This window comes from Ixodes scapularis, unplaced genomic scaffold, assembly GCF_016920785.2.
Source record: "Ixodes scapularis isolate PalLabHiFi unplaced genomic scaffold, ASM1692078v2 PGA_scaffold7__128_contigs__length_106722199, whole genome shotgun sequence".
Lineage (NCBI taxonomy): Eukaryota > Metazoa > Arthropoda > Arachnida > Ixodida > Ixodidae > Ixodes > Ixodes scapularis.
This window is the reverse complement of record NW_024609882.1, coordinates 54,783,333-54,794,913: the sequence shown is the minus strand read 5'-3', so window position 1 is coordinate 54,794,913 and position 11,581 is coordinate 54,783,333. Positions and strand designations below refer to the sequence as shown.

The 11,581-nt window shown below is 47.8% G+C and overlaps 2 pseudogenes; one reads left to right on the top strand and one right to left on the bottom strand.

The window, feature by feature from the left end:
• The first annotated feature begins 3,591 nt into the window (after positions 1-3,591).
• On the top strand, positions 3,592-5,024 carry LOC115329429 (annotated as a pseudogene).
• Positions 5,025-5,487: 463 nt separating this feature from the next.
• LOC115329426 lies at positions 5,488-10,174 on the bottom strand (annotated as a pseudogene).
• Positions 10,175-11,581: the final 1,407 nt, after the last annotated feature.

Here is an 11,581-nt window from a genome sequence, read left to right as displayed (position 1 = left end):
TTTGCATTAATAAACAAAAGAAGCGTCATTTTCAGGAATCAAACCCAGGGCCTCTGCACGCAAGCCAAGCGCGATAACCACTCGGCCACGAGTGGTTATCCGCTCGTGGCCGAGTGGCCGTTAACCGCTCGCTCGGCAACGCGTGTGGCAATATTGCTAATTAGTAATTACCTTTGTAATAAGTATAAATAAAATTAAAAAAAACAATTTTTTTTAGACAAGGATTTTGTCAGGGAGAATTCTACTTACAATAGTTACTAAAAAATTGAAAACCGTTTGCAATGCCCTGTAATGCCAAATTAGAGCGCAGCTTTTGAGGAGGAGGAGGGGAAGGTACGGAGAGGGGGCTATGCCCCTTCTCCTTTACTGCTCGCCCCCCATTTAGGGGAAAATTTACCGCTATACTTAGTGGAAAAAATTCTACGCTAAATTTAGCCGGGAAATTTTTTTGCTAAATTTAGTGGGAAAAATCCACCCACTGATCTCTATGACAATTGCTGGATCGCGCTTCCCCGCTTGTTCGCTGCAGCGCAAGTGAAGCCACCGGACTTCACTCGCTTGGGATACGATTTGCCGTTTTTGCTAGCCTTTGCTGCGGTTTTCCAGCGTGCTGTGGTCACGTTTTCTACTCGTTCGTCGTCATTCGCCGAAGAAGTCTTTTGAAGACTCTGTGTATTGTTGAGACTTGCCGTTGTGAACACGTGGAAAATTTTACGAAAGTGCAGTGTCGCAGGAAAAAGGCACAACGCGTCGAAAGGAAGGGCTGGCGGCGTGTTCAAAGCTTCCTTGGCACGCCGAAGTGCCGTGTCTCTGTGCCTTCGCACGCTTGGATACCGACCAAGAACCGACGCCGTGTGTATGTGTCTAGCGAGTGCAATGTGCGTGAAGCTGTTCGTGCCTCTGGATCAGCGTCTTTTCCCCTCGTGGTTTAGGAACGAGCTTAATCCAGCGTCCACTAGCGACGGAAGATGTGGGGAAGGTACGTCTTTTTTTAGTCCTTAGACGATTTACACAATACCGTGCACAACAGCTCCTCATCACTGATCAGTGCTGGCTTATTATCAACCTACTTAATTGCACTTGACGTTTGAGCGCGGCTTGCCTAATTGTAATTGGTCAGCAGATTGCACACGACCATATCGGCCGCGCTTCAAAGATTTTCATTCTCGCCGTCTTGTACTTTTGCTTTCGAAAACCCCCCTGGTTCCACAACGTTGCCCTATTCGTGCTCCCACGGAATCTATTAGGGTAGATTTGGGACATAGCCATGGTTAATATAGTACATAAGAACACGTACAGATCTCTCCCTTTTAGTGATAGCAACTCACCGGAACAGCTGGACGATCCAGAACTCCGTGGCCGATATATATAAATGATCTAAAGGCTTCTACGCGCGACACACGCTCAAAACTTTGGCGCGGCGTCAACTCTTGACCGGTATCCAAGCGTGCAAAGGCACAAAGATGCATCACTCGGCGTGCCAAGGAAGCTTTGATCACGCCGCGACACCGGCGACACTTGTTTTCGACGAGTTGTACCTTCTGATACGGCTTCACACACATTGCACTCGCAAAACACATCCACACGGCGTCGATTCTTGGTCGGTATCCAAGCGTGCGAAGGCACAGAGGCACGGCACTTCGGCGTGCCAAGGAAGCTTTGAACACGCCGCCAGCCCTTCCTTTCGACGCGTTGTGCCTTTTTCCTGCGACACTGCACTTTCGGAAAAATTTCCACGTGTTCAGGACGGCAAGTCTCAACAATACACAGTCTTCAAAAAACTTCTTCGGCGAATGACGACGAACGAGTAGAAAACGTGTCCACAGCACGCTGGAAAACCGCAGCAAAAGGCTAGCAAAATGGGAAATCGTATCCCAGCGGGGTTGCGTCCGGTGGCTTCACTTGCGGGAGCAGCAAGCGCGATCCAGCAATTGTCATTGAGATCAGTGAATCCACCAATTAAATATAGCGGAAAATTTTCCCCGCTAAATTTAGCAGGGAATCTTTCCTGCTAAATTTAGCGGGGGAAAGTTTTCCGCTAAATTTAGCCCGGAATTTTTTCTGCTAAGTTTAGCGGGGAATTTTTTCCGCTATATTTTTTTCCGTTAAATTTAGCGGGGAATTTTTTCCGCTAGATTTGGCGCGGAAAATTTTTCGCTAAATTTAGCGGGGAAAATTTTCCACTAAATTTAGCGGGGAAATTTACCCATCATGCACCGCGCAATTACGCCGACGGCGACGCCGACACCGCTCAAGCCGGGAATCAAGTGCTAAGAGCTGCGCTCTAAAAAAAAATGTTTGAAGAATGAATCTTACCTTAAAGGGGTTATGACACGGAAATAGGCCTTATGCGAAATTAGCTGCGCCATCTGGTGAATGCAAAAAGAAGCCTGTCCGCCATTTTGATGTTGGCGAGAAGCGGAGCCGGTCTGGTTTGCGTGCTGTGAGACCGTTCCGTTCGTTACTGGCAAAATGCCTGTACACTGCTGCGCGCCGTTGTGCAAACAGCGAGGAATCAAGGACAGCAATGGAAATAAGGTATGTGGCACAAAGTTTGCTTTCTTAGCGGTAAACGAAGCAGACGGAAAGTGCCGAAGAAGCGGTGCGTGAAGTCGCTTCATACTGCTCTTGTCCGGACCGAGTGTTTGCAAGCACGCTGATCGAGGGTCTTGTACGGTGCGCGGGGCGTTCTCTTTGCACGGTAACTTGGAGTCTGCCTAACTGGATTAACGTACAGGCCGAGTAGCGGCTTTTTACTGAAATGAAATGCCATAAAAAGTAGTCGATGTTTTCTGCGTGCCGGGCGACGTTGCGGCTGGATTAGATGTTTCCGACAGACCAGCCCTCGCTTTGTCAAAGCAACTACACTCGCAAAGTGTAGTAAAGAACAATACAGATTTTTAATTACTGTGTTCTGTATATGAAAACTACTACTATGCAAGTTCGGTGGCAGGAGCGATCTGGAGGCGGTCACAGAGGCCGACGAGGAAGGATTAAGCTGGGCGAGGGGAACGTGTCGCGGTTCCTTGCTGTTTATCGCCCCTTCATAGAGACATAGATGTTTGCCGTGGGCCCTTGGCCTCTGAGGGACCGGCCGAACCGCGCGATCGCGCAAGACCGTACCCAACTCTGCAATCGTGGACGTGAGCTGAAACAGCCCTTCGTGCTTCCTTTGCCTACCTGCCAGTTTTTCATACAGCTGTGGTTCTAACTAGATATGAAATGCATAGGTAAGACGCCGCACTTTGAACTATTTGACAAATTGAGAAAGTATGGAGCTTGTGGAAACCGCATACGTAGACTAAAGGCGAATCGAGCGTTTCAGCTTACGTTGCCTGTGGGGTTACTTCAACACATTTGCGATGGCATTTGCGCGCATTCATTCACGAACGCTGCTGTTGATTCGCAACTATGCTTGGCTATTTGTGAGCCAGAGTGAAAGTGAGCCCTGCTTGAAATATTTCATTAAACTTTCCTTCTGCTTTTTCCTTGTAGGTATCCTTCCATCGCTTCCCTAAAGATCCTATGGTCTACAAAAAATGGATTGTCGCGATCAGAAGGGATGAAGGCCTTGAGTTTCAAGTAAGCAAGTGGACGAAGCTGTGCTCGAAACACTTTCATGAAAGTGACTACATACCCAGCGTTGTGAGTGGCCGAAAGCTCCTTCGTGATACGGCAGTGCCATCCGTTTTCTCCTTTTCCAAAAAGAAAACAGCGCGAAAGCCTCCAAAAAAGCGTGCACCGCCACAGCTAAAGGCTAATGCACCAGCGCCAAGATCCCAACAAATAGACAACACTATGCAGGATGATCCAGCGGTGTGTTGCACAAATGAAGTGCAGGCTGTGGCTGAAAACCCACTGGAGCCTACTGACCACAGCACATTGCCTGCAACAGACAGTGCACGTCTGGCAAGCATCATTCAAGGCTTGAACAAAGAAATTGGAAGGCTTCAAGATGAGTGTGGACTTCTCCGACATCAGTTGGAAATGGCAAGAGAAACAATTCGGGAACTGCAAGCAGAGAAGCTCTCTCTTGATTGCCAACTTGCTCAAGAAAAAGAAGACGCTTCTCCATTTACCATCCAACGATTCAAGGACAGTGATGAAGACGTTATGTTCTATACCGGCCTTCCAAGTTACAAACACTTTGTTGAATTGCTTCTTTACATCAACCCCGGGGATGGTGGCTGCAACGTTTTACGTGCAGAGAGCAGCAGCGGAACAGCTGATCATTGAAGGGGCGTAAACGAAAGCTGAGCACCGAAAACGAACTATTCTTAGTTCTTGTTCGGCTACGCCTTGGTCTATTTGAGGCAGATTTAGCTCATAGATTTTTTATCGCACAATCGACAGTCTCAAGAATTTGCAAATCGTGGATGAACTTTCTGTATGCCAAACTAAGCGTGTTGCCTCTGTGGGCGCCTAGGGAAACAGTTGATGCGACCATGCCACCAGAGATTGCTGAAAAGTATGCGTCGACACGAGTAATTTTGGATGCCACTGAAATTAAGTGTGAGGTGCCCTCTTCTTTGTCTCTCCAGTCATCTACCTATTCGTCATACAAGTCCACAAACACATTCAAGGGCCTTATTGGTGTCTCTCCGAACGGGCTTGTAGCTTTTGTTTCGGAGCTTTTTACAGGCTCAAGTTCAGACAGAGAATGTGTAATAAGGTGTGGATTTCTAGACTTAGAGTTTGATGCTGGTGATGCCGTAATGGCGGATAAAGGGTTTCGCATCCACGACCTTTTGGAAAAAAGAGGTGTGAAGCTGAACTTGCCCCCATTTTTGAAGGGCCGCACATTCTCGCCCAGTCAAGTCGAAGAAATCAAAGAGATTGCCTCACTGCGAATACATGTGGAGCGAAGGATACAAAGGATAAAGGCGTATCACATTTTTGATCGGCCCATACCTCTTACCTTGGCTCCACTGATTAACCAAATTTGGACTGTGGCAGCAATCCTCAGCAATTTTCAGTGCTCGCTTATTCAGCATTTGGGTAGCATGCCTGAAATGGTGGACTGAGTAGTGACAAGTATGGAGGCCATACATATATTATTAGCCTGTGGGCTTTCACAAAATAACCTTCTTGTTGTGTGACGTAGTATCACCCCTATCTCTCCCTCGCAGTAAAAATCCTTATCCTGGACACCATGCTTGTGCATTTTTTGGGGGAAAACAGTTGCATTGAATGCGTTTTTGTTTCTAGAATGTGGTCACCGTAGCAGTTGCAGAGTAGTGCGATAGCATGCTGTGCCAAAGCTTGACAAGATATTAAAACTGCATAAATTCTGAAGCTTTTGTATTGCCCATCTTTTTCGTTCCCACCATATACAAAAATTCACGTCTCCGATGTCGCATCCATTCGGCAACACTGGCCTCGCAACGGAGCATGCGTATATGTGTAGCTTGTTCGTAAACAGGCCTCTGCACGTGCGCGGTGCCCACAGCTGCTGTGAGCAAACGGGTTTATTTACAAACGAGTTGGTGTAGAATCTACAGTAACACTTTATTTTGCGACAGGGTGCTTGAAACTGGCATGAGGCAGACATGGTATATTCACACAAGCAGTCACACAAATAATGTTGGAACATTGCAAACCTGTTATTACAAACTAAAATGGAAAGAAGTCTGTGCGAATGAACCGGTGTTTAAAGTAGAGATAAATATGGCGCTCCTGATTCTTCTTTATCTGTCGGTTCCATATTGAATGTGAACAAAATAAAATTTAGTACAAAATGTCACTTTCAGTTCAGCAGTAGTGTCTGCTCATTACAGCAGTAGCTGCGACTAGTGAATATCACCAACATGCAGATCCAGAAATGTATGTAACTCAACATCTTTAGCACTAACACCTCTCACTAGACAGCTTGGAAATGAACGTTGGAAAGCAATAACTACTGCAAACACAGCAATCCGTAAGGTTCCACCTACACCGCAACACCAGGGCACCTTTACAGTCCATAACGATAGTGCTGAAATGTATGGTGCCGTACAGAGTGCGACGTTGTTAGCGCAAAAAAGCTATCACGTTTTTTTTTTCTTTTGAAATCGAAACAGCTAGTGTAATTAGTTTTTATTTAATGGAAAGGGATCATTTAGGGCTATAATGTAGGCGGTAAAATTTTGCACCCCACTAATACTCGTTCGAAGTAAATGAGAAAATGCAGTTATGTTGTGTTTGCGCTAACAATGTCGCAATGTGTACATAACCCAAGTAGGACACTTGACCGGCGCAAGCTTGGGCCAGGTATGGCTCTAGCTTACGCCGGTCAAGTGTGCTACTTAGGAATGTGAGGAAAGCATTTCCACTCTCCAAGTGGCTTTTACCCATTGCCTTTTGTTTTAGACACTAGCACGTGTCCTGCCTCCTGACAAGATAGGGAAGGTTGTACGCAAAGAAAAAGCTGTCCAGCTTTTTGCGCATTTCGAGCCATTCATTTTGATCAAATCGAATACGGTCGACGCCGATCCATTTCTCCGAGCAAGCAACGTAGTCTCCCCACAAACAGCCAGTCAGAGCCATCTGCCCCACAACCTGGGCATAGTGATCGTGGTCTCTGTCTAGCTGTGGCTTGTCATTCTCTCCAAAAACTAGAGAAAACTTTTGTTTCTTTGCATAGTCTGGCTCACTGTCTTTGAGAGAATGTGGGCACTTGACTTCTAGAATACCGTACGACAGCTCTTCTGGGTCATAGACTAGTCCGTCGGGCGTTGCACCTAGCCAGGGGCATGATGGATCTACAAATAGGCCGTTGGGCTGAATTGACACATTGTGTCCATAGTTCTTCATCACAGCAACATACCGGTCCTTGGCCATGCTTTCGTTTCTTATCCCGTACTGAACAGCACGAACGCGTGTCAGGTCCTTTGGCTCAATTAGGTTCTTGAGGCCCTTCTCCGTCCACTCTTTGCGTGTGATGACACATCCGAAACGCGATGCAGTTAGTCTGTTCAGCCGTGCTTTCTTCCAGCGTTGACTGTGTCGCTGCTGCCTGGTATTACGCTCCAGGTCTCTCGCCTCCTCTGGTGAAAGCTGGATTTCCTGTGAAAAACAGAATATGCCATGAGAGGACAATACAAGTGTTTAACAGCTCATTCTTTGGTTACAGCATTTTACACTTGCCACACTAGCCGCCTAGGTGGCTCAGATGCAAAGTGCTAGCATATGGATCCCCAGCCGGCGGGTTTGAATATTGGCCGAGCTGCCCGCAACTTGACTGAGACTTAATGCGGAAAGGCACTGTGTAACTCAGATTGGGGTTGGGTTGCTGTCCAAAATTGCCAGGTGGTCTAAATTAACCCTGTCTCCCACTGGGGCGTGCCAGATGCCATTCGCTGGTTCAACATGTTAACCTGCAAATTTAGCCCACCTTACAATCGCTGCACTTGTTGAGACTGATAGCTGGAACAACCTTTCACTCTTGAACTGTGAACGCTTTTTACCACCTCCACAAAAAGTAAATTAATGTGCATCAAAGTCTTTCCAGGCTTTAAGATGCATTTTAGCTTTGTGTTTTGCAGCTGGTCTCACTTAGGCATCAAGCGCAAATTCAGCTACACGTGACCAGGCTGGCTTTGGAGCGGTCGTACACCGTGCAGCTACATTGTTGCTTGCCGCCAAAGCAAAGCAGGACAGAATAAAATATGTGGATCCCACATCATGTGGGAATTGGTGTTAAGCGAAGCTTGCTTTGATGTTTACGCTGATCATCGCAACATGGAATCTGATTTTGACCCAAAATTTTAATGTTGTTCAGTGCTTCATGCAATACGACACTAGTGAAGTGTTACAACACTTGTGTTTGTTTGTCCACGGCCGGACTGGATTCCTGTGCTTTCATACAACCTTCGGAATTGCAGAAGCATGCATGCCGTTCTGCATGAGGCGCTGCAGCTCTTCTCATCCACTGTTCCACCTGCGCATGCTCACTACAGGTTGTGACCTTGTGTGGCATTAACCTGGAAGGACAATTCTGGCGCACAGACTAGGTGCGGTGTTTCAGAGGGCAACTGCTATGTGTTGCAGGGGTAGGGATCAGCCACGGCTGCCGTGTTATAGCTAACAGAGTCCGCAATAGTACTAAAGGCAGTATCACGCCGCATTGCACAGGCCGTAAGAGAGAGTGTGCATTCAGTCCGGCTGTGGTTTATCTTTACGAGCTGTGCACTACATGTAAGACGCATTTACTTATGCCATTGTTGTTGTGGAACACTGTTCACAGCCAGCAAAATGATTTACCCTATCACCGCTCGACAGAACAGCATGAACACTGGCAGTACTGTTGATGACACCCTTGATGGCACATCATCCGCATCGACAACACTCACTGTCAATATGCTCAATTCTTGAGCGCTCAACCCGCCAGGGAATGTTGGCTGTGAAGCTCTGTTGAAGAAAGACGGTACTGGAACCAAGCTGATGGTGCCTGCTCCCATGACAATGTTGTCAGACATCCATGTTGTGAAGCCTGCAGGTAGTTGAGCTTGCTGGTAGGATATTGGAGAGCCGGCAGGGGCAGGTCAGAGTTTTGTTTCCACAGACTGCCTTCGTGCTGCTAGGAGAACTGACGCGAAGTCAAAGTTTCCAATGTTCTCGAGGCCCCTTCCTAGTGCATGAAAAGACTGCAGTTGTTGTTCGTCCTCCTGCTTCTCAGCTCGTGCATCGTAGAGCTGCACTAGCATTGCCATCTCCATGCCACCCTCCCGAGAACTCCTCCAGTCTACATCCTGGACGCTCATCGGCTTGATGCCTTGTCGGCGAGGGCGCCCCCATTGTTGGGGAAGTTCTGTGCATGAGAGCTCAGGCGGTGCCTCTTTAAATCCCTCTTTCTTCAACAAAATGAACAGCCGTAGAACAGCAAGTATATGGCTGCACGCACCCTTTGCACGAGCAGGGCACGCGCATTTTGATTCTTCACCGCTGTCAGCCTTGAACGCCAGGACGACGTAGGGCAGACCAGTTTTTTTCTGGCTCCGGTAGCACACCGCTTGGCCGTAGACGATCCCAAAGCTGCAACAATAACAAAAAAAAAAAAAAAAAATTTACAAGCTGCACTTAAAATACTTTTTGCTTTTCTACCAATAACAACGCTACAATCACTTACGTAGCCAGGGGGGAACCCATGGGGCCCGGCTTCCCCCCTTCCCCCCCCCCCCCAAAAATCTATCATTTTGCCAGGGCCTCCTCTCACCCTCCCCCTCATACAGCATTTTGTCATGGGCTGTAACGCTAGAGCAGCCAAGCATACGAGACAGCGTCAAGTGTTCGCATGGCTCATAAAGATCTTTATTTGCACAGTTAGAGTGATTGTGCGTGTGTGCGAGGGGGGGAAGGGGGGTGCAGAAAGGCGATGAAAACAGCAAATTGCAATGCGATAACTGTCACTCGCGTGTCAGTGCGTCGCAAGAAACACTGGCCCATGCGTCCGATCTCGGGCGTGTGCACACCTGCGATGAAAGCAGTCGCGCGATGCGACTAGATCACATCGCAAAAAAATTAGATAGTCACACTGGCGTGCGCGATGAGCGAGTCCAACACCTTCGTTGGCGAGTCGCTTCTCGAAAACTCTCGCTCCGAACAGCCGCTCCGTGACTAGATCGCATCGCAAAAGGCCGGTGTGACCACCGCTTACATCGCCGGTGGGAATGCGCCTGTAGCGATAGCTCAAATCGTGTCACTTTCTTTCCCGCAATGGTCACTTTTGCAATGAAAGTTATCGCGCGACTAGATCGCATCGCCGGTGTGAACGCGCCAATACCACGCCCGCGCGCGCTATGAAATGCACGCAGAGCGCTCGTCACACACACATACGCATACAGCCGCAACTCTTTGGTTACAAAGTATTAAGCACCGCACCTATTTACGATGTTAAACAAAGAGGCCATAGTTCACAGTACCTTGAATCACAGATGTTCGTCCACACGGAAGACGGCACTGTGTAGGCTTCCACAGCGAAGACGTAGGACTTGCTCCGCTGCTTTGACGAGGTTGTCGCCATCGTGCAAAGGCCCCCGAGAGTTTCATCCGATAGCGGAGGCAAGTTAGTCAGGCTGTTTGTCCACATTGTATGGTCGGAAGGCGGAAAACGCCGCGGCCCTGCCATTGCACACTGCCCATACGGGGTGTTTCCGATGCTTCCAGTGCTTGGGCGGCTTCGGTTTTCTCCAACGTTACTAAAACACTCAGTTGGGAAACTCCCATAGAGACAGCTTGGAAAAAGTGGCCCCAATCTGTCTCTGAGCACTGAGCTAATGACGAACACAACGACACCATTTCTCCCGCAGCGGCCACTCGAGGAACTGCACGTGACTTCTATATTGGCTTTAAGAACAGATACAGCGGAAGAGGTTACAGGGGTGCCACCCCTATAGCCCCGGCGGACGCGCCGCGTCGAAATACTGAAGTTAAAATGCACCTAGGTCTGGACGCGCTACCCGAAAGGACCGCTGAGGCATGGCTGTATAAAAACAATAGTAATTGTTCCCAAAACCTTGCGAACTAAAGATGATAAAAACATCAAGTGCCCATCATTTGATACTAAACTCCAATAAATTTCATACAAAAAGAGTCTTTTCCGTTTGTTTTTACGCAAAAACATGCTTTCAAAACGCTCAAGGTGACCACAGTACAGACAAGTGACAAAGAGTGGCGCTGTTGTCGCATTTAGCTCGGTCTCGGTGGATGCCAACGGCCCAGGTTTCGACGGCGAGTTTCCCAACTGAGTGTTTTAGTAACGTTGGTTTCCTCTCACGACGATCGGCAAACTCAATATGGCGACGCTCTCAGTGTTGTCAGACCACCAAGCTATTTCGCATAAGGCCTATTAAACGGGTAGATAATCAGGGTGTCTACCAAATTGTTTTTTTTTTAAATTCCCTGACTTTTCTAGGTTTTACCTGACTATTTTAATTGAATTCCCTGACCCACAACTACCGACACCAAAACACAATATATGATAGATAGACACTGTTCACAACATAAAATATTTTCTGTAAGTTAGATAAAGCAAACTTTAGAAGATGTTTAGAATACAGCATTGACCCGGGTTTACTGTTTCAGAGAGTTTGGTCCCAGCACCCGACCAGTACATCAATTTGTTCTCCGAGTTACTTTGTTCAGTGACTCGTCAAAAGCAACCACAAGATATGGCACGTTAGAGAGGCTTGCTAGTAACTCGTCTTGAAAGTAGTGGGCGATACCACAACATATTGTATATCCCACTTTGTCTTTTCCAAGCTGCATTTTTCTGGCGGTCTCACACATGGGGAACATCAACGGAAACAGCGAGGCAGACGCTGCCGCTGAACGGAAAGACCCATGAGTTGTTATAGTGTTCAAGCACCACATGATCCCCGGCCTTTGTGACTTCCTTCTTCAATAAAAAGCCACCACCCACGTCTTCACAGAGGGGCTAAGAGCTTCCGTGGCAGTGGTTAGACGCATTGCCGGAGCCCTACAAGCACTATTGTTACCACCGGACGAAAAACACCCGTTGCTGTCGCGGAAGGCAAGTCCGCATTTGTCGCAGTTTTGAAAAATACGACTGGGCTCTGGAAACGCTTTGCAGATATTTCATAGC